This window comes from Pleurodeles waltl, unplaced genomic scaffold (genome assembly GCF_031143425.1).
Source record: "Pleurodeles waltl isolate 20211129_DDA unplaced genomic scaffold, aPleWal1.hap1.20221129 scaffold_37, whole genome shotgun sequence".
NCBI lineage: Eukaryota > Metazoa > Chordata > Amphibia > Caudata > Salamandridae > Pleurodeles > Pleurodeles waltl.
The window spans coordinates 1,165,189-1,192,959 of record NW_027150076.1 but is presented as its reverse complement, the minus strand read 5'-3'; the positions used below and the strand labels follow the sequence as shown (position 1 = coordinate 1,192,959).

Sequence of the window (27,771 nt, the reverse complement as noted above, 5' to 3'; positions counted from 1 at the left end):
ACACACATTAAAAAGCCTTGGTGCTTTGTGTGTAAAAATAGAGGCCATAGGCCAGGGGATAAGTCCTGTCCAGGTAAACCCCCTGAGCCTACCACCACTAATACATCAAGCTCTAGTGCCCCTAGCAGTAGTGGTACTAGTGGTGGGACTGCTGGCAACAGTCAAGCTAAGGGTGTAGTTGGGTTCACTTATGGGTCCATCATAGAAACTGGGGTAGTCAGTCCCAAGACTGTTTCTGTTACACCTAGTGGCATTGGCCTTGCCACACTGGATGCTTGTCCCCTTACAATGGATAAGTACAGGTAGACAGTTTCAATAAATGGTGTTGAGGCCCAGGCCTACAGGGACACAGGTGCCAGTATCACTTTGGTGACTGAAAACCTAGTGCCTCCTGAACAACACATCATTGGACAACAGTATAAAATTATTGATGTCCATAAGTCCACTAAGTTTCTTCCCTTAGCTATAGTTCAACTTAGTTGGGGTGGAGTTACTGGCCCTAAGCAGGTGGTAGTATCACCTAGCTTACCTGTAGACTGTCTCTTAGGTAATGACCTAGAGGCCTCAGGTTGGGCTGAGGTAGAGTTTTATACCCATGCAGCCATGCTGGGTATCCCTGAGGAATTGATCCCTCTCATTTCTACTGAAATGAAAAAGCAAAGGAGAGAAGGCCTGAAAACTCAGGATCCCTCTCAAACAACAGGTAAAAAGGGTATCACAGTATCCCCTAACCACCCTGCCATTCAGGATACCATGCCTGTGGTGGGAGAAACCTCACCTGGGTTGGCACCTGTTCCAAGGGAATCATCAGCTGGCACAGCTGTACTCCCTGAGGTGAAAGTACCTCTCTGTGGGATAACTAATATTGGTGAGAAAAAGAGCACCATTTTAGTTAACATGGAGCATCCCTCCCAGAGAAACTTTAGTGCAGAAACCCTGCACTGCCTCACAACACTTAGGACAGCATCCCTGCCCTAGTGTGGAGCTGATAGGACAGCATCCCTGCCCTGCTCCAACCCAAGAGAAACAGCATCCCTGTTCTCTCTTCCAGCCATATGGACAAAGTTTTTGCCCAGCTATGGCTTTTCTGAGACAGCATCCCTGTCTGGCATTCTCATCACTAGAAATAGGTTCAGTGGACAATTGCCACTGCTCTAAACTAAAACTTACTGATAGAAACTCTGAAAATACATCTTCACATTGTTGCTTAGCTAAAAAACTTCAAACAGGGTGGTTTACATCCCCACAGGGAAGTAACCATATAGTGGATGATAAAGGGAGTAACCAGTCTATTGCAGAGCTACTCTCTACTTATCACCACTTAGATAATAAAGTCTCAACTGGCCAAGGTTAGCCTTATTGTCCTTCGTTTGGGGGGGGGGGTTGTGTGAGAAAGTAGCCTCTTTCTAGCCTTGTTACCCCCACTTTTGGCCTGTTTGTGAGTGTATGTCAGGGTGTTTTCACTGTCTCACTGGGATCCTGCTAGCCAGGGCCCAGTGCTCATAGTGAAAACCCTATGTTTTCAGTATGTTTGTTATGTGTCACTGGGACCCTGCTAGTCAGGACCCCAGTGCTCATAAGTTACCACTCCCCTGACCTGCACCTCCCCTGGGAGGTGCCCAGAGCTCCTCCAGTGTGCTCCAGACCTCTGCCATCTTGGAAACAGAAGTGCTGCTGGCACACTGGACTGCTCTGAGTGGCCAGTGCCAGCAGGTGACGTCAGAGACTCCTTCTGATAGGCTCCTTCAGGTGTTGCTAGCCTATCCTCTCTCCTAGGTAGCCAAACCTCTTTTTCTGGCTATTTAGGGTCTCTGCTTTGGGGAATTGTTTAGATAACGAATACAAGAGCTCATCAGATTTCCTCTGCATCTCTCTCTACACCTTCTGCCAAGGAATCGACTGCTGACCGTGCTGGAAGCCTGCAAAACTGCTACAAAGTAGCAAAGACGACTACTGCAACTCTGTAACGCTGATCCTGCCGCCTTCTCGACTGTTTTCCTGCTTGTGCATGCTGTGGGGGTAGTCTGCCTCCTCTCTGCACCAGAAGCTCCGAAGAAATCTCCTGTGGGTCGACGGAATCTTCCCCCTGCAACCGCAGGCACCAAAGAACTGCATCACCGGTCCTCTGGGTCTCTTCTCAGCATGACGAGTGAGGTCCCTTGAACTCAGCAACTCTGTCCAAGTGACTCCCACAGTCCAGTGACTTTTCAGTCCAAGTTTGGTGGAGGTAAGTCCTTGCCTCCCCACGCTAGACTGCATTGCTGGGTATCGCGTGATTTGCAGCTGATCCGGCTCCTGTGCACTCTTCCAGGATTTCCTTTGTGCACAGCCAAGCCTGGGTCCCCGGCACTCTAATCTGCAGTGCACGACCTCCTGAGTTGTCCTCGGGCGTCGTGGGACCTTCCTTTGTGACTTCGGGTGAGCTCCAGTTCACTCCACTTCGTAGTGCCTATTCCGGCACTTCTGCAGGTGCTGCTTGCTTCTGAGTGGGCTCCTTGTCTTGCTGGATGCCCCCTCTGTCTCCTCACGCAATTGGCGACATCCTGGTCCCTCCTGGGCCACAGCAGCATCCAAAAACCCTAACCGCGACACTTGCAGCTAGCAAAGCTTGTTTGCGGTCTTTCTGCACGAAAACACCTCTGCAAGCTTTTTCACGACGTGGGACATCCATCCTCCAAAGGGAAAGTTTCTAGCCCTCTACGTTCTTGCAGAATCCACAGCTTCTACCATCCAGTGGCAGCTTCTTTGCACCCACAGCTGGCATTTCCTGGGCATCTGCCCACTCCCGACTTGAACGTGACTTTTGGACTTGGTCCCCATGTTCCACAGGTACTCTCGTCTGGAAATCCATCATTGTTGCATTGCTGGTGTTGGTCTTTCTTGCAGAATTCCCCTATCACGACTTCTGTGCTCTCTGGGGAACTTAGGTGCGCTTTGCACCCACTTTTCAGGGTCTTGGGGTGGGCTATTTTTCTAACCCTCACTGTTTCCTTACAGTCCCAGCGACCCTCTACGAGCTCACATAGGTTTGGGGTCCATTCGTGGTTCGCATTCCACTTCTAGAGTATATGGTTTGTGTTGCCCCTATCCCTATGTGCTCCCATTGCATTCTATTGTGACTATACATTGTTTGCACTGTTTTCTATTGCTATTACTGCATATTTTGGTATTGTGTACATATATCTTGTGTATATTTGCTATCCTCATACTGAGGGTACTCACTGAGATACTTTTGGCATATTGTCATAAAAATAAAGTACCTTTATTTTTAGTATATCTGTGTATTGTGTTTTCTTATGATATTGTGCATATGACACCAGTGGTATAGTGGGAGCTTTGCATGTCTCCTAGTTCAGCCTAAGCTGCTCTGCTAAGCTACCATTTTCTATCAGCCTAAGCTGCTAGACACCTCTTCTACACTAATAAGGGATAACTGGACCTGGTGCAGAGTGTAAGTACCCCTTGGTAACCACTACAAGCCAGGCCAGCCTCTTACACAGAGTAAATGTACACGGTCAGTGCAGGGAAAGTAAAGAAATCACACATAAAGACAGAACACGCAACGCAGCAGACAGATTTGCTACATTCTGCTGCGCAGGGGAGAAGGGAAGAACCTTGCAGGGACATTTCTGCTAAGACTGTCCTGCTGCCATCGTGCAATGGACGGCCTTGCACTATGGTGCAAAGGTGAGTGTGTGCTGTATAGCTTAGGATTTGTACTTGAAGCAAATCCTTCCAGCGTAAAGTCCTATACTTAGACAAGCTCAAAAGGATCCCTATTATTAGGACGTGTGCTGTGCCCTGCAGCACCCTAGGAATAAGAACATTTCCCCTTGTTAACACTTGTTTCAAGGAAGCATTAGCTAAGATGCAAAGCCTGGTCTGGATATCGTAATAGATTCAGCTTTTCATCCAAAATATGGGTGCTTGTGCTGATCCAACCCAATAACACCCCAAGAACGCCACCGGTGCAAAGTGACGCAAAGCAGCGCTAACTGGACTGAGGGAGGAAACCCTTTCCACCAGCACAAAGCACCTTTTCCAGTGGAAACTCAGTCCCAAAGTATCACTTTGCACCATGTTGGTCAGTTTGCAACGGGGGAAAGTGTAAGTAAATCTGGACTTGAGTGTAAGTATCCCATCTTGGTATCAGCTGACATTGGCATGGTCCCAGCTGTGGCAGTCACAGTCCTGAGCTGGTGTCCTGTGACATTACTGAGTTATTGTGACACACACAGGAGTAACTGGCCAGTGTTCGTGCACACTGGGAGGTAATGATTTGTAACTGCACTGGCTGACACTAGCGTACTACCACAAAATAAAGTTTTTAATATTAATCTGCACAAGTATCAACTCCACAATGCAGTTTAGCATCATATTGTGAAGGTATGTAGATGTGTGGTTAGAGTAGTAAATCTATACTTCCCTGTGTATGTTTACCTTGGTGATATATCGGCCAATGATAATTTGGAAAGATACATGTGCAAGTCAATATTTCCATATGTGATATTTTGAGATAAAACCACTGACAATTAGTGATCAGTCTGGACACACAACAAGACAGTGGCTTATTCTTCACAATCACTGAGAGGCAATGACCAGCACTGGCACACACTGAGAGACAATGGTCAGCATTGGCACACACTGAGAGGCAATGGTCAGCATTGGCACACATCAAGAGGCTTTGTTGAACCCAATGAAATAATGACTCATTCTCGGTGCTCACTAAAAAGAAATATCAGGCACTAGAACACATTGAGGGGTTGTGGTGAACATTGGCACCCTTTGACCTTCTTCACTAAGGCAAACTTAAGCTTTTGTGTATGGTTACTATTTTTTTAGTATTCACAAACTATAAGTTTAGTTTTACTAACAGTAATTTTGGAGACTTCACACTCATAGAAGAGACTCCGTACATAAAAAGATAGGCCTGTTCTATCATTTTATATGCAGAGTTCTCAGTTTCAGTCTTGGCATGTACCGAGACTCAGTGACCAGTCTTGGCACACACTGAGATTCAGTGAACAGTCTTGACACACACTGAAACTCAGTGACCAGTCTTGGCACACATTGAGACTCAGTGACCAGTCTTGGCACACACATTGAGACTCAGTGACCAGTCTTGGCACACACCGAGACTCAGTGACCAGTCTTGACACACACTGAGACTCAGTGACCAGTCTTGGCACACACTGAGACTCAGTGACCAGTCTTGGCACACACATTGAGACTCAGTGGTCACTCTTGGCACACATGGAGACTCAGTGACCAGTCTTCATACACACTGAGACTCAGTGACCACTCTTGGAACACACTGAGATTCAGTGACCAGTCTTGGTACACACTGAGACTCAGTGACCAGTTTTGGTACACACTGTGACTTAGTGACCAGACTTGGCACACACTGAGACTCAGTGATCAGTCTTCATACACACTGAGACTCAGTGACCGTTCTTGACACACACTGAGACTCAGTGACCGGTCTTGGCACACACTGAGACTCAGGAACCAGTCTTGACACACACTGAGACTCAGGGACCAGTCTTGACACACACTGAGACTCAGTGACCAGTCTTCGTAAACACACTCAGTGACCAGTCTTCGCACACACTGATATTTATTGGAATGACCTGACACACCCTAACTCAGGCTATCACAAGTCCTCCTACGATTTTGTTCTCCAGCTACAAGCAGGTGAGCCTTTCCCACATGTAAAGTTAAATGCCGGATTCTGTGATTTCCTCTCCAGGTGGCCGGGAGATCCCTTGTGTAAGGAAGCAGGCGATAGCCCTGGGAGTGATGGTTGCAGTGACTACATTCATAAACATCGTGCTATACCGTCTGGGTAAGAAGTGTGGAGTTGATTTTTAAACCCTGCGACCCCCCCCCCCTTGGCACGTGAAAGAGCTTCTCTGCTTCAGGCATGATTAGAAGAGCTGTAGATGAAAAGAAATGGAGGCTCCTAATTCTACATTTTAATCGCAGAGGTGCAGTTTGTAGTTGTTCATCAGCCCCAGCAGTAACGCCTGTATTGTACATTCCGCTGGATGGTGATGATGAGGATGGTGATGATGATGAAGATTAAGGGCCCGATTCTCAAAGGTAAAGTTAGACCGAAAGTTACTACTTTTCAATATTCACAAAGGTAAAGTACTGCTCGTAACTTTACTACTAGTGATTTTACTACTAGTAAGTTTACTAGCAGTAAACTTGCTAGTAGGAACTTACCTTTGTGAATATCGAAAAGTAGTAAAGTTAGACGATTGCTCTCAGTTAGACTTGAGGTCTTAATTTGCACTTCAGGTGTACAGTTAGACTTCAGGTGTAATGTTGGACTTCAGGTTTAAAGTTAGGCTCAGGTGTAAAGTTAGACATCAAGTATAAAGTTGGACTTCAGGTGTAAAGTTACACTTCCGGTATAAAGTTACATTTCAGGTGTAAAGTTAGACCTCAGGTGTAATGTTGGACTTCAGGTGTAAAGTTCCACTTCAGGTGGAAAGTTAAGCTTCAGGAGTAAAGTTAGAGTTCTGGTGTAAAGTTACACTTCTGGTGTAAATTCAGACTTCAGCTGTAATGTTGGACTTCAGGTGTAAAGTTAGGCTTCAGGTGTAAAGTTAGACTTTTGATCTAAATCTTTGTGAATCGGGCCCTAAGTGTTGACAGTTGCAGAAGGCTCCTGAAGGGGGTGCCCCTCTCAGTGATGATGATGATGGTGATGATGCTGATTATTAAATGTTGTCAGGGTTGAGAGCTACAGAAGGTTCCTGAAGAGGGCACCGTAGCCAGTGATGATGGTAATGATGATGATTATTAAATGTTCCAAGTCCCGAGAGCTGTGGATGGCTCCTGAAGGGGGCACCGTGGCCAGTGATGATGATGATGGTGACAATGATTATTAAATGTTCTGAGTCCCGAGAGCTGTGGAAGGCTCCTGAAAGGGCTGCTGTGGCCAGTGATGATGATGATGGCGATGATGGTTATGACGATAGTGAAGATGGTGATGATACTGATGATGATGGTGATGATGATTATTAAATGTCCTGAGTCCCGAGAGCTGTGGAAGGCTCCTGAAGAGGGCACCGTGGCCAGTGATGATGATGATGGTGATGATGATGATTATTAAATGTTCTTAGTCCCGAGAGCTGTGGAAGGCTTCTGAAGGGGGTGCTGTGGCCAGTGATGATAATGATGGTGATGATGGTTATGACGATAGTGAAGATGGTGATGATATTGATGATGATGGTGATGATTAATAAATGTTCTGAGTCCTGAGAGCTGTGGAAGGCTCCTAAAGAGGGCACTGTGGCCAGTGATGCTGATGATGGTGATGATGACATGTCAGAAAGGGCCGCAGTGAAGAGCGGTCGCTGATGAAATGTGAATGTGCTTTAAATCCTTGCCCTGACTCTGACTGACTGAAATAGGGGCACACGCATTCAGCCAGGACACTAAATATTATTTGCTCCATTCACTCCCTCAGGGACCGCTCCACCCGTGGTGTCTCCTTTTACGCTTTCCCTCCTAAACCCACCTTTTTTCTCCTCCTTTCAATCCTCTCTCTCTAGATCACCGCCCCTCCACCTTCTCCCTCAGTGCTTCCCTTGGTCCTCAGTCCTTCTCCTTATCTTCTATGTCCCTCAGTTTGTGCCCCTCTCTCTCCATCCCTGAGTCCCTCAGGAAGCTGCACTGATCCTGCCCTGGAGACCCTTCACACCCCCTCCTGGGATCACAGCTGCGTTTTGTACTAAGATGAAATCACAGTGAAAAGAAACAAGCGGTTTATGTCCGACTCGAGGAGCTTTAGTCTGACTTCTTAGTTATTATGATTCAGTAAAAATGCATTAACATGAACTTACAGCCAGCGCACCCTAAAGAGGTGTGATGATGCCACATGAGCTATTAAAATACTGTTGCAGCCTGACTTAGCCTTTTGTGGTCATCGTCAACAAATGTTTCACACCTTATTTAGAATCGGTGAAAGGAGCTACATTGGGACTTATTCACAAACACAAGCTTACACTTTTGTGTAAGTTTACAATTGTTTGCTATTCAATAAGGTATTTTATGAGTAGTTTCTTCATGGCAGAGGAACCTCCACACATAAAAAGGAGTGTCCTATCTTTTAAGTGAGGGGACTCGGAAGCCGTAAAGATACTGCTAGTAAAATACCTTCGTGAATAACAAACAATTGTAAACGTAGACAAAAGTGTGAGTTTACCTTTGTGAATCAGGCTCATTCACAAGCACACATTTTTGTATCTTGTGATGAACAAGAATAATAGCGCATTGAAGTTAAACATGTCTAACACCATGTTACTGCGCTACTAGAGGGTGCAAAGTGCTGAAGACTTTCTTGGTTATTGTGAGTGAAAGTTAATTAGGGCCCTGCAGCTTGGAGTGGAAAAAATTCACACCTTCTTTCCTCACTTAATCTCTTGTATTTGTTTTCTCTCTCTCATCTCCACCTCCCCTCTCTCCGGGTTCTACCACCCTGCAGTGGAGAGAGAAGTGTTCTACCGCCCCAGGGTGCAGAGCTGTGCTGGTCTCCAAGGCCAGGCTGGAGATGGTCAAGGGTCTTCCCAGAATCCTCCGCTCTCTCTTCTGAAAACCTCTCTGTGCCTCCGTACAGGTAAATGTTATGTCTCTGTGTCTCTACCCAGGTAAAAAGCTTCTCTCTGAGAAAAGGCCTCTTTTGGACATTGTTACCCCCCACTTTTTGCCTGATGTATAATGTGGCCTAGAAATGATTGTGCCTATGGCCCCTGCTAACCAGGTTCCCTGGGCCAGAGCTCTTTCCCTAAAACTGTTGTGATGCATTGGCACAATGGGATACACTCTTAACTACCACTATGAGTCCCCAGTAAGAGAGTACTTACATACCCAGGGCATGAGGTACTATGGGTAGGCTCCTGAGGGCAGCAGCAGTGATTGTGCCACTCCCTAGGGCCATGCATCCAGATGTACCCAGCACTGCCATCACATGCTGAAAGTCCTGGTGCAAACCTAAAACACAAACTCAACATGGCACACTGCTTATGTGCCCTGTCCTCCATCAACTGCATTTATTGTGGGTAAGTGTAGGAGGCTGGTCTGGTTTGCAGTGGGTACCAAAGGTACTTACACCTTATACCAGGTCCAGTTATCCTTTGTTAGTTGTGAGAAAGTAGCCTCTTTCTAGCCTTGTTACCCCCACTTTTGGCCTGTTTGTGAGTGTATGTCAGGGTGTTTTCACTGTCTCACTGGGATCCTGCTAGCCAGGGCCCAGTGCTCATAGTGAAAACCCTATGTTTTCAGTATGTTTGTTATGTGTCACTGGGACCCTGCTAGTCAGGACCCCAGTGCTCATAAGTTTGTGGCCTATATGTGTGTGTTCCCTGTGTAGTGCCTAACTGTCTCACTGAGGCTCTGCTAATCAGAACCTCAGTGGTTATGCTCTCTCATTTCTTTCCAAATTGTCACTAACAGGCTAGTGACCATTTTTACCAATTTACATTGGCTTACTGGAACACCCTTATAATTCCCTAGTATATGGTACTGAGGTACGCAGGGTATTGGGGTTCCAGGAGATTCCTATGGGCTGCAGCATTTCTTTTGCCACCCATAGGGAGCTCTGACAATTCTTACACAGGCCTGCCACTGCAGCCTGAGTGAAATAACGCACACGTTATTTCACAGCCATTTTACACTGCACTTAAGTAACTTATAAGTCACCTATATGTCTAACCTTTACCTGGTAAAGGTTAGGTGCAAAGTTACTTAGTGTGAGGGCACCCTGGCACTAGCCAAGGTGCCCCCACATTGTTCAGAGCCAATTCCCTGAACTTTGTGAGTGCGGGGACACCATTACACGCGTGCACTACATATAGGTCACTACCTATATGTAGCTTCACCATGGTAACTCCGAATATGGCCATGTAACATGTCTATGATCATGGAATGGCCCCCTCTATGCCATCCTGGCATTTTTGGTACAATTCCATGATCCCAGTGGTCTGTAGCACAGACCCTGGAACTGCCAAACTGCCCTTCCTGGGGTTTCACTGCAGCTGCTGCTGCTGCCAACCCCTCAGACAGGCATCTGCCCTCCTGGGGTCCAGCCAGGCCTGGCCCAGGATGGCAGAACAAAGAACTTCCTCTGAGAGAGGGTGTGACACCCTCTCCCTTTGGAAAATGGTGTGAAGGCAGGGGAGGAGTAGCCTCCCCCAGCCTCTGGAAATGCTTTCTTGGGCACAGATGTGCCCAATTCTGCATAAGCCAGTCTACACCAGTTCAGGGACCCCTTAGCCCCTGCTCTGGCGCGAAACTGGACAAAGGAAAGGGGAGTGACCACTCCCCTGACCTGCACCTCCCCTGGGAGGTGTCCAGAGCTCCTCCAGTGTGCTCCAGACCTCTGCCATCTTGGAAACAGAGGTGCTGCTGGCACACTGGACTGCTCTGAGTGGCCAGTGCCACCAGGTGACGTCAGAGACTCCTGCTGATAGGCTCCTTCAGGTGTTAGTAGCCTATCCTCTCTCCTAGGTAGCCAAACCCTCTTTTCTGGCTATTTAGGGTCTCTGTCTCTGGGGAAACTTCAGATAACGAATGCAAGAGCTCATCCGAGTTCCTCTGCATCTCTCACTTCACCTTCTGATAAGGAATCGACTGCTGACCGCGCTGGAAGCCTGCAAACCTGCAACATAGTAGCAAAGACGACTACTGCAACTCTGTAACGCTGATCCTGCCGCCTTCTCAACTGTTTTCCTGCTTGTGCATGCTGTGGGGGTAGTCTGCCTCCTCTCTGCACCAGAAGCTCCAAAGAAATCTCCCGTGGGTCGACGGAATCTTCCCCCTGCAACCGCAGGCACCAAAAAGCTGCATTACCGGTCCCTTGGGTCTCCTCTCAGCACGACGAGCGAGGTCCCTCGAATCCAGCAACTCTGTCCAAGTGACCCCCACAGTCCAGTGACTCTTCAGTCCAAGTTTGGTGGAGGTAAGTCCTTGCCTCACCTCGCTGGGCTGCATTGCTGGGAACCGCGACTTTGCAGCTACTCCGGCCCCTGTGCACTTCCGGCGGAAATCCTTTGTGCACAGCCAAGCCTGGGTCCATGGCACTCTAACCTGCATTGCACGACTTTCTAAGTTGGTCTCCGGCGACGTGGGACTCCCTTGTGCAACTTCGGCAAGCACTGTTTCACGCATCCTCGTAGTGCCTGTTTCTGGCACTTCTCCGGGTGCTACCTGCTTTAGTGAGGGCTCTCTGTCTTGCTCGACGTCCCCTCTCTCTTCAGGTCCAATTTGCGATCTCCTGGTCCCTCCTGGGCCCCAGCAGCGTCCAAAAACGCCAAACGCACGATTTGCAACTAGCAAGGCTTGTTGGCGTCCTTCCAGCGGGAAAACACTTCTGCACGACTCTCCAAGGCGAGAGGGATCCGTCCACCAAAGGGGAAGTCTCTAGCCCTTTTCGTTCCTGCAGAAACCTCAGCTTCTTCTGTCCAGTAGAAGCTTCTTTGCACCCGCAGCTGGCATTTCCTGGGCATCTGCCCATCTCCGACTTGCTTGTGACTTTTGGACTTGGTCCCCTTGTTCCACAGGTACCCTAGATTGGAAATCCACAGTTGTTGCATTGCTGGTTTGTGTCTTTCCTGCATTATTTCTCTAACACGACTTCTTTGTCCTTAGGGGAACTTTAGTGCACTTTGCACTCACTTTTCAGGGTCTTGGGGAGGGTTATTTTTCTAACTCTCACTATTTTCTAATAGTCCCAGCGACCCTCTACAAGGTCACATAGGTTTGGGGTCCATTCGTGGTTCGCATTCCACTTTTGGAGTATATGGTTTGTGTTGCCCCTATCACTATGTTTCCCCATTGCATCCTATTGCAACTATACATTGTTTGCACTGTTTTCTAAGACTATACTGCATATTTTTTCTATTGTGTATATATATCTTGTGTATATTTCCTATCCTCTCACTGAGGGTACACTCTGAGATACTTTGGCATATTGTCATAAAAATAAAGTACCTTTATTTTTAGTATAACTGTGTACTGTGTTTTCTTAGGATATTGTGCATATGACACTAAGTGGTACTGTAGTAGCTTCACACGTCTCCTAGTTCAGCCTAAGCTGCTCTGCTAAGCTACCATTATCTATCAGCCTAAGCTGCTAGACACCCTATACACTAATAAGGGATAACTGGGCCTGGTGCAAGGTGCAAGTACCCCTTGGTACTCACTACAAGCCAGTCCAGCCTCCTACATTAGTGAAATGTAGTCAGTGTCTAGAAGCCAGGCTCTCTAGGGGTAGTATAGGCGAGCAGCCAAGGCCTAACTAGGAGTCACGCAAAGCTCATGCAATACCACTGTAGACACACCGTATTTACACACATGAAAGAAAATACTCAGGCCCATATTTATTTATATTTATGCGCAAAAGTGATGCAAACTTACAAAATACAATTGTATTTTGTAATTTTGCGCCGTTTTTTTGTCAAAAAGCAGTGCAAAAACAGCACTAAAAAAGTATAAATATGGGCCTCAGTGTTACAAAAATAAAGGTACTTTATTTTGGTGAAACAAATGCCAAAAATACCTTTGAGGCTATACTCCCTTAGGATGTAAGGAATGTACACAAATTATACACACTAGAATGCAGAATTAGCTGTAAAAACTGTTAGAAAACAGTACACATAGTGAAAAACACAAGAGTTAGAAATGGGCCTAGGCGGAACACAAACCATATACTAAAATAGTAGAATGCGAAAGTCGTTTTCCACCCTGGCAAGTGTAGTGTGTAGAGGAGCGCTGATGGGAGTGCAAGAAAACACCAAAGGTAAGTAATATAACCTACCCCAGAGCCCATGAAAGCAGGAGTAAATCACAGTAAGTTTCCTAGAACACACAAGAACACGTGATAAAAGATTTAGCAAGAACCAGAATATGGGAAAGTAGCCTCAGCATGGATACCCCCATTTTTGGCCTGTTTGTCAGTGTGTCTTGACTGTGTCACTGGGATCCTGCTAGACCCTCTTATATGTCCCTAGTACATGGTACTCAGTTACCCAGGACATTGGGGTTCCAGGGGATCCCTATGGGCTGCAGCATTACTTTTGCAACCCATAGGGAGCCCATGCAAATGCTCCTACAGGACTGCCATTGCAGCCTGTGTGGAATAGTGCATGCACTATTTCACAGCCATTTTCAATGCACTAGGTCACTAATAAGTTGCATAAGTCACATATATGTCAGGCCTTCAGACGCTGAAGGCTGGGTGCAAAGTACCTGTGCGTGCGGTCACCCCTGCACTAGCAGAGGTGCCCCCACGTCCTCCAGGCTCATCTTCCCAGACTTTGTGAGCGCGGGACGCCATTTTAAGTGTGCACTGGACATAGGTCAATACCTATGTACAGCTTCACGAGGTAACTCAGAATATGGCCAAGTAAGGTGTTTACCAACTGGGAATTGTACCCCAATACTGATTCCAGTATTGGTTGCACAATTCCATGCACTCAGGGTGCTCCACAGTACTGCCATACCAGCCTTCCGTGGTTGCCCCAGCTGCTGCCACCTCACAGACAGGCTTCTGCTCTCCTGGGGCTTGAGCGGCTCAATCCCAGGAAGGCAGAACAATGCGTTTCCTTTAGGAGCAGGGTGTTACACCCTCTCCCTTTGGAAATAGGTGTTACAGGCATGGGAGGAGTATCCTCCCAGAGCCTCTGGAAATGCTTTGAAGGCCACTGATGGTGTCCTTCTTGCATAATACAGTCGACACCAGTTCAGGGCCCCCCAGTCTCTGCTCTGGCGCGAAACTGGGCAAAAGAAAGGGGAGTGATCACTCCCCTGTCCATCACCACCCCAGAGTGTCCCTGGATTTTGCCATCTTTGATTCCAAGGTTACCCCACCTAAACTTACCTGCACAGACCTTTTCCACATGCAGTGGCTCGCAGTGGCCCTGCATCAGCTCCAGATACTTTTAACCGCTGCTCCTGGCAAAACCAGGAGCCGCCTGAACTTCTCCAGCTGGCACAGTGTGCCCATTAATAACCTCGACCAACCTGCAAAAGAAGAACTTTGTAAAGCAACTGTGTGATTTGATATGTATTTTTAAAGGTGACTTTCCATTGATTCCCATGGTGCGTAATTACGCACTAAACTACTATTTATTTTAATCTTCAAAAATCCATATATCAAAAAGTACTTAACCAATTTTGAAAATTTTGGTATTAAAAATTATATAAAACTCTGAAGTATTTTTATAAATTGGTCTCGAGTTATTCCTTTGAATGTTTGAGTTGCATGATTGATACTGTGAAAAAATGCTTTGCAGTTCTCCAAGATTAGCCTAACTGCTCGACCAAGCTACCATAAAAATGAGAGCATTAGGTGATCTAGTTTTTACCCCTGTAAACCAATGTGTGGTTGCCGGACCCCCTGCACAGTGTGCCCAGCCTTGCACACGACATAGAGGGCCAGCCTCCTACACCCTTACTTTGAGTCGACATGTTATGTCTCTGTGTCTCTCTCCAGGTAAAGATTGTTTCCTGCTCTGTTCCAACATGTTGTGGTGCATGACATCATGTCAGATGTGCACAGTGCCCCTGTGGCATGGCCTGGCCTTCATGTGGCTTTGGGTTCAGCCATGTTAGTGAACGTCACTCTAGGAGAGTAGATGCTGAAAGTGAGGGCGGTGGCTGTAGACACAGGGGTGAGGTAGACGTGGGTAGCATTGGTAAATGTACCCTTCTTACTTTTACCGAGTGCAGTTCGTTCAACATATCTGTCTTGTACCAGTGGTGCAGCACGGATGCCAAGAGCTCTAAACCAATACAACTGGAGAGCAGTGGGCCCTTCACAGCCCTGGGCCCCTCACAGCCCTGGCCCCAGTGCCACTACACCTGCTGCACGCTTGGTAGGTACGCCCCTACCTGACACCCCTTTCACCACACACTCTCACATTTAAGTATGTCCCTAACATGTCATGTTATATTGTACTAGGCTGTTTGAGCTCACACCCCTCACAGCCCTGGGCCCCGGTGCCACTACACCTGCTGCACTCTTGGTAGGTACGCCCCTGCCTCACACCCCTTACAACCCTGGGCCCCATTGCCACTACACCTGCTGCACGCTTGGTGGGTACGCCCCTACCTGACACCCCTTTCACCACACACTCTCACATTTAAGTATGTCCCTAACATGTCATGTTATATTGTACTAGGCTGTTTGAGCTCACACCCCTCACAGCCCTGGGCCCCAGTGCCACTACACCTGCTGCACGCTTGGTAGGTATATCCCTGCCTCACACCCCTTAAAGCCCTGGGCCCCAGTGCCACTACACCTGCTGCATGCTTGGTGGGTACGCCCCTGCCTCACACCCCTCCCACCTCACACTCTCACATTTAAGTATGTTCCTAACTTGTCATGTTGTATTGTATTAGACTGTTTGAGCTCACACCCCTCACAGCCCTGGGCCCCAGTGCCACTACACCTGCTGCACGCTTGGTAGGTATATCCCTGCCTCACACCCCTTACAACCCTGTGGGCCCCAGTGCCACTACGCCTGCTGCATGCTTGGTGGGTACGCCCCTGCCTCACACCCCTCCCACCTCACACTCTCACATGTAAGTATGTTCCTAACATGTCATGTTGTATTGTACTAGGCTGTCTGAGCTCACACCCCTCACAGTCCTCCGTGACCTGGTCTGTGATACCGCCACACCGCCGATGCTCTTGTGTTACTGTGCACAGCACTTCTGTCTACAGCTGTGCAAAGAAACACAAACACAAAGAGGGTTGAGTGTCAGAGAATCATCAACAAAATTAATGTCTGGCTTTAATATTGTGTCTTAAATGTCATTTACAAAACAGCTCTCTCTTTGGCGGTTGATGTTCTATTAACTCCAAAGGGACGATGATGGACATTTATGACACAATGGCCCAGATTTAAGAAAAGTGGCGCTTCATTACATGATTCATTACACGATTCATTCATTATATGATTTACTCATTACGTTATTTGTTCATTAAATGATTAATTCATTACATGATTCGTTATTACATGATTCATTCATTACATGATTTTTTCATTACATGAAGCGCCTCTTTTCTTGCACCCCATTGCGCCCCCCCTAACGCCACCATGTGTGCTTCCTATCAATGATTCGGCGCCCTATGGCTCACGTTAGGATCAATAGTGTCACAATTTCTGACGCTATTGTGACACTTTGGAGGACTAACACCAAAAATGTTGGCGCTGATCCTGTAAAGTACATAGAGGCCCATTATAAACAAAGGTGCGCCTCAATTTAACGCCTGCACTGAGCAGGCGTTAAAAATGATGTGACGCAAGGGTTTACAAAGTGGCGCAATGCGTGCATTGCACCAGTTTGTAAATTGGCGCTGTGTTTTTGCCAACCTAACTTAGTGAAAAAACAATGACGGCAATGTTGCCCTAGGTGGCGCTGGGCTCTTCTTAAATTTGGCCAATATTTTTCTCAGACAATATATCATATTGATCTGAACTCCTCTTTTTCTCCTCTCTCTTTCCCTCTAACTGTTTCTCTCCCTCTTTGTCTTCCGCTTCCTCTTCGTCCTTTCCTCTAACTCTCTGTACCCGTCTCTCCCTTCTTCCATCCATCTCTCTGTACCTGTCTCTCCCCTCCACCCTCCATCTCTCTGTACTGAACTCTCTCTCCTCCCTTCCTCAATCTCTCTGTACCCGTCTCTCCCTCCTCCCTCCATCTCTCTGTACCCGTCTCTCTCTCCTCCCTCCATCTCTCTGTACCTGTCTCTCCCTCCTCCCTCCATCTCTCTGTACCTGTCTCTCCCTCCTCCCTCTATCTCTCTGTACCCGTCTCTCTCTCCTCCCTTTCTATATCTCTCTGTACCTGTCTCTCCCGCCTTCTTCTTTCTGTACCTGTCTCTCCCTCCTCCTTCCATCTCTCTGTTCCTGTCTCTCCCTCCCCTCTCTATCTCTCTGTTCCTGTCTCTCCCTCCTCCCTCCATCTCTCTGTAACTGTCTCTCCCTCTCTCTCTCTCTACCTGTCTCTCGCTCCTCCCTCTATCTGTCTGTACCTGTATCTCCCTCCCTCCATCTCTCTGTACCTGCCTCTCCCACCTTCCTCTTTCTGTACCTGTCTCTCCCTCCTCCTTCCATCTCTCTGTTCCTGTCTCTCCCTCCTCTCTCTATCTCTCTGTTCCTGTCTCTCCCTCCTCCCTCCATCTCTCTGTAACTGTCTCTCCCTCTCTCTCTCTCTACCTGTCTCTCCCTCCTCCCTCTATCTCTCTGTACCTGTCTCTCCCCCTCCCTCTCTCTGTACCTCTCTCCCTCCCTCTATCTCTCTGTACCTGTCTCTCCCCCTCCATCACTCTGTACCTGTCTCTCCTTGCTCCCGCCATCTCTCTGCTCCTGTCTCTCCCTCCTCACCCCATCTCTCTGTACCTGTCTCTTCCTCCCTCTATATCTCTGTACCTGTCTCTCCCTCCTCCCTCCCTCTCTCTGTACCTGTCCCTCCCTCCATCTATCTGCACCTGTCTCTCCTTGCTCCCTCCATCTCTCTGTACCTGTTTCTCCCTCCTCCCTCTCTCTCTCTGTACGTCTCTCCCTCCCTCTATCTCTCTGTACCTGTCTCTCCCTCCCTCTATCTCTCTGTACCTGTCTCTGTCTCCCTCTATCTCTCTGTACCTGTCTCTCCCTCCCTCCATCTCTCTGTACCTGTCTCTCCCTCCCTCCATCTCTCTGTACCTGTCCCTCCATCTCTCTGTACCTGTCTCTCCCTCCCTCTATATCTCTGTACCTGTCTCTCCCTCCTCCCTCCCTCTCTCTGTACCTGTCCCTCCCTCCATCTATCTGCACCTGTCTCTCCTTGCTCCCTCCATCTCTCTGTACCTGTCTCTCCCTCCTCCCTCTCTCTCTCTGTACATGTCTCTCCCTCCCTCTATCTCTCTGTACCTGTCTCTCCCTCCATCCATCTCTCTGTACCTGCCTCTCCCTCCATCTCTCTGTACCTGTCTCTCCCTCCTCCCTCCATCTCTCTGTACCTGTCTCTCCCTCCTCTGTACCAGTTTCCCACTGCAACCTTCATGACAGACAAGGAAGTCTCCCTGGACAGAGCTGCCCCTGGGTGAGAAATGAGCCTGGAACAGAAGATTCCTCCTCATGGAGAGATTTACAGCCTCATCTGAGAGAGACTCTGTGTCAGCACAAAGGTGAGAATATTTTACTTTTAGGTTTCCATACCCACATTTGATTTATAAATAAAACAAATCTTGTTTCAGAAATATACATAACTTTCACAGAACAATATTTGATTTGAATGTGCTTTTTTGAAGGTTAGTGCCTTTCATATATTTTTTAAAACATCTTTCCTTTTGGACAGTCTAAAATAAGAATTCTGAAAATAAGGTTGAAAAGCACCTACGCGTTTTGTGAATATGCACAGCAGTGATGGATGGATGCTTGAATTAATTTCAGCCACTGGTAATCACTCGGGCCGCATCGCAATCCATTGTAATCCTGCACACCAGGCCACCTCAGTTTAGACCAGCCATATGCAAATCAGTCTTGTCCCTGCTCCAATAGGAACAGTCCAGCCCGGCCAGGTCCTCCCTGAACCAGAACACAAGCAACCCAGGACCGGTTTCACCCTAGTGATGGGCTCATCAGCCGGGTGCAGCTTGGTTCCGGGGACCTTTTGTGAAAACAGCCACTTATGAGTTCAAGAAGACTATGACAGATGGAGGAAGGGTCAGGGGAGGGAGAGGGGGGAGAGAGAGAGAGAGAGAGAGAGAGAGTGAGAGAGAGAGAGAGAGAGAGAGCTGCCCCAGCACTGAAACATGTTTGTACATGTACACACTTACACAAAGACATACAAAAACAGGGATACACAGACACACAAACACAACAAGGCATACTCCAAAGACACCCAATGAGAGGCCACATATGAAGCCCGGGTGGGTATATAAATAACACCTAATGAGAGGCAACGTATGAGGCCCGGGTGGATATATAAATAACACCCAATGAGAGGCCACGTATGAGGCCCGGGTGGGTATATAATTAACACAGAATGAGGCCACATATGAGGCCTGGGTGGGTATAAGTATAACACCCAAAAAGAGACCATGTATGAGGCCCAGGTGGGTATATAAGAGGTCTGGCTGGGTGTTTATATAAAACCCAATGAGAGGCCATGTATGAGGCCTGGGTGGGTATATATATAACACCCAATGAGAGGCCACGTATGAGGCTTGTGTGGATATATAAATAACACCCAATGAGAGGCCATGTATGAGGCCCAGGTGGGTATATAAGAGGCCTGGCTGGGTGTTTATATAACACCCAATGAAAGGCCATGTATGAGGCCTGGGTGGGTATATATATAACACCCAATGAGAGGCCACGTATGAGGCTTGTGTGGATATATAAATAACACCCAATGAGAGGCCATGTATGAGGCCAGGGTGGGTATATATATAACAGCCAATGAGAGGCCACGTATGAGGCTCGGGTGGATATATAGATAACACCCAATGAGAGGCCACGTATGAGGTCTGGGTGGGTATATAAATAACACCCAATGAGAGGCCATGTATGAGGCCTGGGTGGGTATATATATATAAAACACCCAATGAGAGGTCACGGATGAGGCCTCAGTGGGTATATAAATAACACCCAATGAAAGACCATGTATAAGGCCTGGATGGGTATATAAATAACACCCAATGAGAGGCCACATATGAGGCCTGTGTGGGTATATAAATAACACCCAATGAGAGGCCACGTATGAGGCCTGTGTGGGTATATAAATGATATCTAATGAGGGACCACGTATGAGGCATGTGTCGGTATACAAATAACACCCAATGGGAGGCCACGTATGAGGCCTGTGTGGGTATATATATAATTTGCAATGAGGGGCCACGTATGAGGCCTGTGTGGGTATATAAATAACATCCAATGAGGGGCCACGTATGAGGCCCGGTTGGGTATATAAATAGCACCCAATGAGAGGCCACGTATGAGGGCCGGGTGGGTATAGAAATAACACTGAATGAGAGGTCATGTATGAGGCCTAGGTGGGTATATAAATAACACCCAATGAGAGGCCACGTATGAGGCCCGGGTGGGTATATAAATAACACCCAATGAGAGGCCACGTATGAGGCCTGGGTGGGTATATATATAACACCCAATGAGAGGCCACGTATGAGGCCCGGGTGGGTATATAAATAACACCCAATGAGAGGCCACGTATGAGGCCCGGGTGGGTATATAAATGTGCAGCAGTCTTACCTGCTGCTCCTTCCCATCCCTCACGCTTACACTCCCTCTTAATCACTCATCCCTACTGAGGCCTCTGCGCGCAGTCCTGGGTCTGTGCTTCTGACACATGGACTTCCCTTTAGCCCAAGAGACAAAGAGATTTGGGTTGCGGCTCTTTGTATTCTCAAGGGAAGCCTATCTCTACACCAATAACACATTTATCAAAAGCTCATGCGGCACAGCGGGTCACCTTGCTGCAGTGCGCTGCGGGATAGTGAAAGGATAGGATTGTACCGTATTCAACAATATAAGGGACATTCCTGCCTTGCCCTCCTCTGGCGCACAATCTGCTGCCCAGCGCCAACATAGGTACCCTTGCTCTATGGAGCAAGTGTGCCTGCGTTATTTTTGTGCAGGAAGGATTGTTTCCTGCACAAAAACAATCTCCTGAGGCATTTTCATCTTTCTACGTGTGCTGTAAAATGCATCACACATAGAAAGAGGAAAAACAAGGAGAAAAAAGATATCTCTCCTCGTTACTCCCCTTCCTCCAAGGGAGTCTCAGCATTTTGACACATTCCCAGGTCTACCAGTAATGGTAAATCTAGAAATGCACCAAAACTCATTTGTGGATGCGTGGGAACACCAGCGCTCCACCCATGGAACGCCTCCCTGGAGCAGAGCAACACAATGCAGCAATGTACACTGTGTCGCATTACTCTAGATTTATCAAGCCCCTCAGGTGGCCTTGTGTGCCTTGATAAATCTAGCTTAAGAGTTGCATTGCTCTTGCGCCCTGTTGTGTGGTGCAAGGGTGACACAACTACTTGATAAATCTGGCCCCATGTGCCTGGAGAGGAGGTGGGTGTGTGTTAAACTTTTAATTTAATGCTTACATGTATTTTAATTACTTTTTCCAATTGAATTGTGTGTGTCAGTGTTTGTGTGTGTGTGTGAGACTGTGTGTGTGTGTGTGTGAGATTGTGTTTGTTGCGTGTGTATACATGTCTGTTCGTGAGATGAGATTGCAAGACACATAGGGGGTCATTCTGACTCCCGCCGGCCGCGGTAACCGCGGTGCGGGCGGGAGCCGCCAGAATACCGCTGCGCGGTCAGATGACCGCCGCGGTTATTCTGTGTTTTCCGCTGGGCGGGCGGGCGACCGCCAGAAGGCCACCCGCCCGCCCAGCGGGAAACCCCTTTCCACGAGGAGTGGAAAGGGTGCGACGGGTGCAGTTGCACCCGTCGCGAATTTCAGTGTCTGCTATGCAGACACTGAAATTCTCAGTGGGGCCCTGTTACGGGGGCCCCACGACACCCGATACCGCCATCCTGTTCCTGGCGGCCAAAACCGCCAGGAACAGGATGGCGGTATGGGGGTCGGAATCCCCATGGCGGCGCAGGATTACCATGGGCAGCGGAAAACCGGCGGTACACCGCCGGTTTTCCGTTTCTGACCAAGGCTGTACCGCCGCGGTCAGAATGCCCAAGGGAGCACCGCCAGCCTGTTGGCGGTGCTCCCGCGGTCCCCGGCCCTGGCGGTCAAGGACCGCCAGGGTCGGAATCACCCCCATAATGGTTGCTTTTTGGCCTATTGTACCAAGCTGAAGTCTGAAACACTATCCAGATTCAGAGTTATAAACTCTATCATATCTTCCTCCATATTTTATACAAAGGTTTTATCAGGAAATAGTCAGTTCTGGACAAGGTTTAGTTTAGGGCAGAGCAGTGGGTGCATTCAAGGGCTTATGGATTTAAAGGTCTCCATACACATGTATATCTAGTGATGTGACACCAGGTACTCTGTGGTGCAGACTGGGCATGAGGTTACCACCACAGCTATTTATGATGGTTGACAGTGTTTATAGCGCCACATGTGTGGTAAGCATTGGCTGTCGTGCATGATGGACGCAGATGTGCTCCAGTCTTCTTGCTGCACACTTGGTGCTCCGCCTTGGCATGTCAGTCATTCATACAGGAGGGTGTGAGGACGATCGGTCATGTTAGTTAGTGCCCTGCCTGGTTTGCGTGATGGGAATGATGTATCTTCATAGTGTCACCTTTATGTGAAACATTGTGTACGGCGTGCGTGAACTGATGACCACTGATGCTGTTTTGCTGCACACTTGGTGCTCCACCTTGGCATGTCAGTCATTCATAGAGAAGGGTGTGAGGACGATCGGTCATGTTAGTGCCCTGCCTGGTTTGCGTGATGGGAATGATGTATCTTCATAGTGTCACCTTTATGTGAAACGTTGTGTACGGCGTGTGTGGATTGGAGACCACTGATGCTGTTTTGCTGCAGACTTGGTGATCTGCCTTGGCATGTCGGTCATTCATAGAGAAGGGTGTGAGGACGATCGGTCATGTTAGTGTCCTGCCTGGTTTGTGTGATGGGGTTGATGTATCTTCAAAGTGTCACCTTTATGTGAAACATTGTGTACGGCGTGCGTGGACTGGGGACCACTGATGCTGTTGTGCGGCGCAATTGGTGCTCCACCTTGGCATGTCGCTCATTCATAGAGAAGGGTGTGAGGACGATCGGTCACGTGAGTTAGTGCCCTGCCTGGTTTGTGTGATGGGGATGATGTATCTTCATAGTGTCACCTTTATGGAAACATTATGTACGACGTGTGTGGATTAGAGGCCACTGATGCCGTTTTGCTGCAGACCTGGTGCAGTCAGTGCCAACCTATCTCAAATGATCATACCAAAGCACGCCAATGGCTGGGACCGGGAGTGGTACGGACTTTGGTGCCCTCCAATTAAACCTGTCAATAGTATTTTGAGATCAAGTTCAGTATTCAGCACTGAGGTATTCTGATGAGAATGACGGACATCGGTTATGGTTTGAAAGTTTAAATGAGGAGATTATATGCAAAATACATGGAATAGACCATCAATAAGTTAACAGCTAAAGTGCATAATTAATAAGTATAAGGAACTCAGTAAAGTTCTATGTAAAATCTATCATAGATTCGCCTCCTAAAGATGGGAGTTAGGGAGTTCCAGAGGACAGAGAAATGCTTGTCCTTTTATAGGACTTTAGACAAAGGGAATGCACCTGTAGTGTCCTGCTGGACACGTTGTGGTGTTTTGCCAGCCACTCGGCTGAGGACTGGCCTTACATCTACACCCCACACACACCCAACACAGGCGTCACCGGTCAGGTGATCCTGCCAATAAAAAGGGTCGGGAGCACGTTCCCGAGGCCAGTTATTAGCACCATGCCACTGTGTCTGCGTCACGTTATTCTCTAGTATGAGGTCCTCGGGCCCCCAACTCTACAGCACCAATGAGGACAAGCTTGAAAAAACATTATATATTAAAATATTACCATCAAATTTGGAAGGCCTGGACAAGTGACCCTGCAGAAAGGATTAAACAAGCAGGGAACTTCCCTGGAGAGGTATATAAGACAGTAAATTTATGTGTACTGCAGCACTGGCGGTATAGTGGCGTCCACAGCTTCGGCGATGTTTTTAAAAGACCGCCGAAGTCGTAATGAGGGCCTTTGTATTGAGCATCAGGCAAAGAACGACAGGACCTTTTCTCCTGCAGCATCTGATGTCTCCCTACAGGGCAAACAAGGATGCAAGGCCCCACAACCAGGAGCTGTTCGTCGTACCCAGAATCCAAAGAGCAAGAAACGGAGCGAGGTCTTTCACATACTTGGCACCTAAATTATGGAATTCATTGCCCAGAAGACTGCGAGGTGAGGTGACAATAACCTCTTGAGTTTCCTGTTTCATGAATGTTCTGGTTAGTCACTCACTCAATCTTGTTGGATAGCGGATAGGGAAACCCAAACTTCGGGTAGCCATGCCAATAAATGATTTGCAATTTGAATTTGGACATTACATTTGAAAGGTTCTCCAATGGCAGTATGACATTGGATCTAGACGTTCTCGCTGTTTGTTCGAGCGGACTGGTTGATATATTGCGCATAGGTAGCCTAGGAGAGTTAGAGAGTCCTTGGCTAAGCACGGAGCTGGGAAAAGTCTCCAGAACATTCTTCATTCATTAAACTTGCGCTCCTTTATTTAGAACAAGACACTGTAGCACTAGACGGTATACTATGGCAGTGATCCAAGATGGAGGACAGTGTATACACATGCTATGTTAGCGTGAGCCCAGTTCCTAATGTATTTAAATTGAGGAGAAAGTAAACAGCGCTCACAGTGCTGCAGTTGGGAGCTGGTGACAGAGATTCAAGTTGGAGGGCAGTGTAAACGCAGGCTATGTTAGCGTAAGCCCAGTTCCTAATACATTTATTTGAGGAGAAGGTAACCAGCGCTCACGGTGCTGCACTTGGGAGCTGGGGACAGAGATTCATCTAAGGTAGATAAGGTTTCACTTGTCAGGCCTTACTGCCTCCAGCTGGGTTCCTGCTCGATGTGCAGGGACCTGGCTCTTGGGACTTGTAGGAAGTTGGCTCTGTATATACTATCTCAAAGTAAGAGATAGTGTGCACAGAGTCCAAGGGTTCCCCTTAGAGGTAAGACAGTGGCAAAAGTAGATATTTCTAATGCTCTATTTTGTGGTAGTGTGGTCGAGCAGTAGGCTTATCAGAGGGTAGTGTTAAGCATTTGTTGTACACACACAGGCAATAAATGAGGAACACACACTCAAAGACTTACCCCTGGCCAATAGGTTTTTATACAGAAAAATATATTTTCTTAGTTTATTCTAAGAACCACAGGTTCAAGATTTGAAGTAAACACATAAAATGCAACGTACTTCACATAGGTAGGTTAGGAACTTTGAACAAAAGCAATATCATATACAGTCTTCGTTAAAATGGCAATAAGCTATTTTAAAAGTGGATACAGTGCAAAAATCAACAGTTCCTGGGGGGCAGTAAGTATTGGTTAGATTGTGAGGTAAGTAAAACACTTACAAGTCTCAGTTCTGGGGAATAGGCAGCCCACCGTTGGGGGTTCAATGCAACCCTAAATTTACCACACCAGCAGCTCAGGGCTGGTCAGGTGCAGAGGTCAAAAGGGTGCCCAAAACACATAGGCACCTATGGAGAACAGGGGTACTCTGGTTCCAGTCTGCCAGCAGGTAAGTACCCGCATCCTCAGGGGCAGACCAGGGGGGTTTTGTAGAGCACTGGGGGGGACACAAGTAGGCACACAAAGCACACCCTCAGCGGCACAGGGGCGGCCGGGTGCAGTGTGCAAAGCAGGCGTTGAGGGGGAGGTGTGAAGCACCTCCACCCAGTACAGGCTTTGTTCCTGGCCACAGAGTGACAAAGACCCTCTCCCCATGTGGCCAGCAACATGTCTGGTGTGTGGCAGGCTGGCAGAAACTGGTCAGCCTACACTAGAAGTCGGATTGGTATTCAGGGGGCATCTCTAAGATGCCCTCTGGGTGTACGTTACAATAAATTGCACACTGGCATCAGTGTGCATTTATTGTGCTGAGAAGTTTGATACCAAACTTCCCAGTTTTCAGTGTAGCCATTATGGAATTGTGGAGTTCGTGTTTGACAAACTCCCAGACCATATACTCGTATGGCTACCCTACACTTACAATGTCTAAGGTTTTGCTTAGACACTGTAGGGGCATAGTGCTCATGCACATATGCCCTCACCTGTGGTATATTGCACCCTGCCTTAGGGCTGTAAGGCCTGCTAGAGGGGTGACTTACCTATGTCACAGGCAGTGTGAGGTTGGCATGGCACTCTGAGGGGAGTACCATGTCAACTTAGTCTTTTTCTCCCCACCAGCACACACAAGCTGAGAGGTAGTGTGCATGTGCTGAGTAAGAGGTCCCCAGGGTGGCATAAGACATGCTGCAGCCCTTAGAGACCTTCCCTGGCATCAGGACCCTTGGTACCAGGGGTACCATTTGCAAGTGACTTATCTGAGTGCCAGGGCTGTGCCAATTGTGGAAGCAAAGGTACAGTTTAGGGAAAGAACACTGGTGCTGGGGACTGGTTAGCAGGGTCCCAGCACACTTTCAATCAAAACTTAGCATCAGCAAAGGAAAAAGGTTAGGGGGTAACCATGCCAAGGAGGCATTTCCTTACAGGACTTCCATGTGATTAGGAAGGTTTCTTATTCTTGCTGACAGAAGTTCCAGAGATCGGTTCTCTGTATCTCAAAGGAGGTAGGGCTCTCTAAACCTGGCAGGGGTCAGCAGTGGGACTAGTCTTGATTGGACAGCTCTGATTGGTTGGTTGTTATGGATACTTACAAAAGAACGATCCCCCAGGCTCCATGAAAGGATTGGTGAGCTATACAGAGAGGATCTAGAAGGGATAGGTCTTGCCACTGGGAGCCAGTGACGTGCTTGAAGAGCAAGCATCATGTATCACAGTATTGTGTCCCGAGATCCCCTCTGTTTTGAGGTTGATACCCAGATAGATTTTTTCCAGACATGACAGCAGTCCCTTCAAGAGAAGGGGAAAACAGACGGGCATTTCGCACCCGCTCCTCTAGTTCATGATTACAGGAGTGTGGGAGTTAGACCTGGCATCCTTGGTGTGGTCTCCCCTGTCTTTTTTGCCTCTGCTTCCCTGTTTGCTGGACTCTGTTTATACTCTTTTTGGTACTCCGGGCACTTTACCACTGCTGACCAGTGCTAAAGTGCAAGTGTTCCCTGTGTAAATTGTATGTGCAATTGCCTTTTCCATGATTGGCATACCTGATTTACTAGTAGGTCCCTAGTAAAGTGCACTATGTGTTCCCAGGGCCTGTACATCAAATGCTACTAGTGGGACTGCAGCACTGGTTGTTCCACTCACATGCACAGCCCTGTAAAATGGCTCAGGTCTGCCACTGCAGTGTCTGTGTGTGCAGTTTTAAACTGCCAATTTGACTTGGCAAGTGTACCCACTTGCCAGGCCCAAACCTTCCCTTTTTGTACATGTAAGGCACCCCTAAGGTAGGCCCTAGGTAGCCTCCTGGGCAGGGTGCAGTGTATGTTAAAGGTGGGACATGTACTGATGTGTTTTACATGTCCTAACAGTGAAATACTGCCAAATTCAGTTTCCACTGTAGCAAGACCGCTCTCTCTCATAGGTTACATGGGAGCTGCCTTTCAATATCCTTAAAGTTCAGTTTTCCTTTGAGCACACATAGAAAATTAGAGTTTGGGGTCCCTGAACTCACAATTAAAAAATACTTCTTTTAGTGAACTTGGTTTTTAGATTGTTAGTTTGAAAATGCCACTTTTAGAAAGTAGGCATTTTCTTGCTTTAACCATTCTGTTACTTTGCCTGTTTGTGGGTTCCCTGTCTGGGTCAGGCTGATAGTTCGGCTGTTTGTGAATCTCCTCTAGACAGTGACACAAAGGGAGCTGGGGTGTAGCCTCCATATCCTGATGAGCCATCTGAGCTAGAGTGGAGGGAGGAGTGGTCACTCACACCTGAATGGACTGTGCCTGCCCTCACACAATGCAGTCTCCAATCCCCTGGTGTGTGTGTGGGGTCTGGCCTGGGCAAGGCAGGATCCTGTAAACAACTGATACTTTTCTTTGAAGTTGGGCAACTTCAAAGGCAGAAAGGGGTATAACTATTGGACC

General features: G+C 47.8%; 1 long non-coding RNA gene across 1 annotated transcript; it reads left to right on the top strand.

Moving 5' to 3' along the window:
* Positions 1–5,775: 5,775 nt before the first annotated feature.
* LOC138276091 (uncharacterized) lies at positions 5,776–18,162 on the top strand. The gene is made up of 3 exons (XR_011200576.1): positions 5,776–5,845; positions 8,498–8,629; positions 18,038–18,162. It is a non-coding gene; the product is annotated as an uncharacterized lncRNA (long non-coding RNA).
* The last annotated feature ends 9,609 nt before the right edge of the window (positions 18,163–27,771 follow it).